The sequence below is a fragment of the Camelus ferus genome, chromosome 3, assembly GCF_009834535.1.
Source record: "Camelus ferus isolate YT-003-E chromosome 3, BCGSAC_Cfer_1.0, whole genome shotgun sequence".
Classification (NCBI taxonomy): Eukaryota; Metazoa; Chordata; class Mammalia; order Artiodactyla; family Camelidae; genus Camelus; species Camelus ferus.
This window is the reverse complement of record NC_045698.1, coordinates 82,795,183-82,800,599: the sequence shown is the minus strand read 5'-3', so window position 1 is coordinate 82,800,599 and position 5,417 is coordinate 82,795,183. Positions and strand designations below refer to the sequence as shown.

At 47.2% G+C, this 5,417-nt stretch overlaps 1 pseudogene; it reads left to right on the top strand.

The window, feature by feature from the left end:
- Window positions 1-4,033: 4,033 nt before the first annotated feature.
- On the top strand, window positions 4,034-4,529 carry LOC102509300 (annotated as a pseudogene).
- The last annotated feature ends 888 nt before the right edge of the window (window positions 4,530-5,417 follow it).

Here is a 5,417-nt window from a genome sequence, read left to right as displayed (position 1 = left end):
AAAGAAAGTTAAAGACATATTTTTGCTGTGCATAACATGATGTTAACAGGAAAAAGGATAAGGTAACCACCCTTCTGCAGAATTGTTCTCCCCAATCTGAAGAAACTAAAGGAAGATGAAGGTTGTAGCCTAGAACAAGTACGCAGCGTCTCTGAGGAAAATGCCTGCAGATAAACACACACACACACACACACACACACACACACACACACACGTCATATGCAGTGCACAGAACAGCCCTCCTCACTGATCAGCACAGCTTTCATCTGCTTTTGTTCAAGGGGGATGAAGGTTGATAGTATAATAACGATGAAATGTAAGATACTATAGGGTTTATTTTGCTAGTAGAAGTCTGATTTAAAATTTTATAAACTACCTTATTCCTCTATTTATGGGGTGACTTGGACATTTCATTTACATTTTGCTTTATCAGAGAGATATACATAGGACAGGGACTGTGAAGAATTAGCCCTAAGATTGTCACGAAGCCTACTAGTCATACATAAAGCCAGCTGACACGTAGTCCTGGCTTCCCCCTGTGCTGAGACCTAGGACAAACCGGTAAATCATGAAGATTTAGAAACCTGCTTTAAAATGCTTTATCAAAAATGAGTGCTGGTAACCTGCACTGTTATTTCTGGATACTTTGCATGCACTTTGCCAGGGTCCACTATGATTTAGTACTAACTGGCAATTCTTTTCTAGATTTTGGGAACCAGAACAGTCTCCTGAGGAACAGCTCCCTATCAGGGCTAGTTTATAATCCATCACAGGACACTCTTGAAATCAAAAGGAGGGGCTATTAACAAATGTGCCATAAGTTCTAAACCAGCAGGCAACAACTCATGGTCACCCTAGCTGAGTTTTCAGACTACTCAAATACAGAGATGAGGATATTTGCTTTTCTTGAATAGATGAACAAAAATGCAACTCGAAAGGAAGCAGAGATGTCACAGTGTGAAGAGATACATACAACATGCGGAGGCTCATGGCTAAGCCATGTGCATCCTCAGCTGCTTAAACTGCTAAAGATAGTAGCAACGGAAAAGAGGAAAAAGACTTGATCCGACACCTCACTGCCCACACAGGGTCCACCTCCCCCAGATGGTGGCCAACGCACAGGCTCTCTCAATTAATAACGAGAGTGTTCAGGGTGAGTGGGTATGACATCAACTCATGAAACATGCAATCCCACAGTATGAACAATCGGACCATGTGGGAGCAAGAGCAGATCCCAAACAGCAAATTTTGCCAACTCACTTATCTAGAAATTATGACTTTACAGGATTGCTCTGGGGAAATTTAGACTAGTAGAGTTTGCCAATTATTTGTCTTTAAATATAATTTGTTTTCTATATTACTATCTCTATGACAAAATCTTTTATGTCACCAGGACTCAGACATTAGTGTTGTTTATCTAACTCAAGGTAATCTCTCTGATATACCCAGCAGGATCTTAGATCACCTCCCATATCCAGACTGTTACAAATAAATGCACTTTTCTCACTAATGACCTCTCAGAAATTGCTAGGTTATGCCAAGTATTGGTGTTTCTTCCAGGGACAGAAAGGCATACTGTATTTGAATAAATAATTTCAGGGAATTATCTTTGCCACTGATCCACTCTCAAATGGAAAATCCTCAATTCATAACACAATCTTTGGAAAATCATGAATTTATCACACATTCTTTCTACCTTTTCATTCATTTGTTCATTCATTCACTTATTCAATCAACATCCGTACCGACTATGCGCTCAGTACTGTGCTTGGTTGTAAGGACATAATGATAAGGAAAGCACAGCATGGCTTCTGCCTTTATGAAGTATTCCACTTAAGTGAAGGAGACAGACCACAAACAAGTAAACAAACCAACAGGTCAAGGCTACAGTCTGAGTCACCAGAAAATAAAAAGGGGATAGACGGAGTGGTCAAAAGAGGCCGTTGGGGAAAGCACCATTCTTCGTTACTACCTTTAGATTCTCTCTCTCTTCACTTTCTCAAATTTCTAATCTTAAGTGACATACCCTTATGCATTTGTTTTGCTTCTCACCCATATTTATTTGGTTTCCTTATTCATTTATTCTACGCTTTTACGCCCTCTTATCTCGTGTATGTGGTCTGTTAGCAAGGAATTCTTAAGGAAATTCACCATTTTCTCTCTGGTATACAGAAATTTAAGGCAAAACTTTACTCATCATTAACCTCATGTTCACAACTTTCTCACGTTATACTAGAAAATACTGTTTAAGATGTGAAACAGGGTCAGATCATATTCTGTTACTTTTTATTTGAAATTTCTTCTATGATCAGAATTGTTTTTGCTAGAAAAAATAACTGAATCAGTTAGTGAGGCTACTTGTCCCATGAATGTAACGGGTTCTTTTCTTCCTCCCTCTGGCTCAAAATTGTTACGGGAGACTTCTACACACTGACAAAGCCTCTGCCACATCAGGTCGAGGTATAAGAAGGTATTTCTAATTATTTTATGTAACCAATTCAACAAATTCATTAAACTGCATGCAGTGGGGAACAGAAGCATTGCTTTGTCCCTCTGAGCTCATGGGCCAGCAGAGCAGAACAATTTGCTTTCATTACTATGTAACACAAATTTATCCAAGTTTCATTCATCTACTGGTAATAAATGAAGTTCGTATTAACAATAATAACTAATTATTTCTGATTGCTGAAGCATGATCTTCACCTCCATGCTGAGCCCCTACTAATATTTCTGGTGTCTGCCAGGTACTCTGTTCTGTCCCCTCCAGGTGGCACTGGTGTTCTGCAGTTTCTGACAGGTACCGCAGCTCTCACACCTGGAACATGGTACCTTCAATGTTTGTTTACAGCCTGCACTCCTCCTAGTACATTGTTATTGACCTGGCTTATTGTGCCTGGATCCATCTTTCCTCAGCATATGTCCTCTCCAAAGGGGCACCTAAGGCCCCACGTAAGCAGCTATGGGCTCTCAGGTCATCTACTCAGTTGACTAAATCCAGCATAGATGGTCTCTGTTTATTTGGACCACAGCACCCCTGGGCCTTTTACAGCTGTCATCTGGAATTAAGAGAGGGCAGGGCAGAGTGATACTCACCTTCTTCAGTTATTAATCTCATCAAAGGGGTTAAGGTAGAGCCTCCATATTGGGTATAAATTTGTTCCCCAACCAAATGACTGGAATTTATTATGTCTCCTCTAGATCTCCTACCCACTTTACCAGAGGTCAAGAGGAAGTCTATGTTATGAGACTAAGACTGCATCTCAAGATGGCTTTAAATACAAACAACCACCTACAGAATGGGAGAAAATATGTGCAAATGATGCGACTGACAAAGTCTTAATCTCCAGAATATATAAACTAGCTCATACAACTTAATGACAAAAAAAATCAAACAACCCAATCCAAAAATGGGCAGACGACCTAAACAAGCAATTCTCCAGTGAAAATATACAAATGGCCAACAGGCACATGAAAAAATGCTCAATATCGCTAATTATCAGAAAAACACAAATCAAAACTATGAGTATCACCTCACACCAGTCAGAATGGCCATCATTCAAAAGTCCATGAATGATAAATGCTGGAGAGGCTGTGGAGAAAAGGGAACCCTCCTAACTTTTGCTGGGAATGTAGTTTGGGGCAGCCATTATGGAAAACAGTATGGAGGGCCCTCAAAAAACTAAAAACAGACTTACCACATGATTCAGCGATCCTACTTCTGGGTATATATCCGGAAGGAACTCTAATTAGAAAAGGTAGGCCATGCGCGGGAGCCCCCGGCCCCATGGCGCGGCCGTCAGGCGAAGACGTGTGAGGGTCCGGGCCCAGCCGTCGGCGGCGCCATAAGGTTGCCCTGCTCCCGCAGCCCTGAGGGACGGCGGCCGCGCCGCTAGGGACGCCGGCGCGGAAAGGGCACCCAGCCCACACCTCCTCCAGGCCTCAGCCTCAGCCTCCCAGGCCCAGGCGCCCACGACGCCTATGCTGACGGCCGCCTGGACGCCGCCACCTCCGCAAACTAGCGCCGGTGCCTGTCATGCCCGTCATGCGCGTCCCCGGGCGGGTGCGCTCTTTCCACCACAGCCCACACACCACCTGCTGCACGCAGCCTGCAGGCCTGCACGCGCCTCCCACTTGCCGGGCACCTGTACGTGTACGTGTACGTGCACGTGCACGACGTCCGGGCGCGCTGGCCCTACGGCTTCACCCGCTTCCTGCTGTACTTCAGCGGCAGCCTCTTCACGGCTGCGCTGTGGGGCGCGCTACCGGCACTTTTCCGTCTGCAGCACCTGGGTGTGCCCGTTCTGCTGCCCTTGTAGCTCCAACTGTCCGTTCTGCTGCTGCTGCTGCTCGGCCTCCAGCGTGTGGGCTTCCGCCTCCTGAATGAGCTACTCATCTACTGCATCCAGGTGACCATGCTGCTGGTGGCAGGGCTGGGCTCATGGCCTTGGTGGACATGTGAGGACGCTGGTCCTGGCCCTGGAGTGGATTATTGTGTCAAAGCACCTGCATTCTGTGTGTGTGTGTTTTAGGTCCAGTATCCCCTGGTCACCTGCTTATGGTTCTAGCCCGCACTTTTCCAAGATATGCTGTGTGGTGAGGCCCATGGGTCCAGTATGCACTTCAAGGGCCTGTGTCCCTGACCCCTCTCCAGGACACTGGCATCACCAGTGGTGTGGGAGGCCCCTAGGAGGGGTGCTGCCCAGGTGCAAGTCTGGAGGGCGGTTCTGGACACACAGCCCACTCGGGTGCACCCCCAGTTCCTGCCCCAGTCTTAGGGAATGTCCACAGCTGATGCACCGCATTGCCACAAAGCTGTTCACTTCCTCCCTGGGCCACCCGAGTCCGGGCTGAAGCCGCAGACCCTCCTCCATCTGTCTGCGAGGCACTGGGGTCCTGAGTCCCACGCTGGGCTTCAGTGTCACCTCGGTCTGCTTGGCAGGTTCCTAGATCAGGGACCAGCCCAGGGGAGGGTCCAAGGCACACCTGTCTTCCTCCTGGGCAGGTCTGTTGAGAATGTCAGCCGGATGCTGTCATCTCTTCACGTGTGGGTTTCTGGGGAGGCACCTCAGTTTCCTTCTGGCTTTGGGGCGACTTTCAGTCCCTTCCCGTGAGGGAATATCCAGGACTGAGTCGTGTGTGTCGGGAGCAGAGTCAGAAGAGGCTCAAGTGCAGAGAAGCCCCTCTTGGAGTCAGGGGTGCTCCAGGGCCGCACCTCTGAGGGAGGGGCTCCACTGCCCCTCTGTTCCTGCCTCAAGCTATTAGAGCAGCAGGGAGTGAAAAGCAGAAATGATGTGGGCCAGGAAGCAACCCTGGCCTGGGGGACTTACAGTTGTAGAGAGAAGAACACACCAGGGGGCCAGCATCTCCCCCAGACCGCTCACCCTGTCCTTCTCTGTCAGAGGAGGACAGGCTGCCTC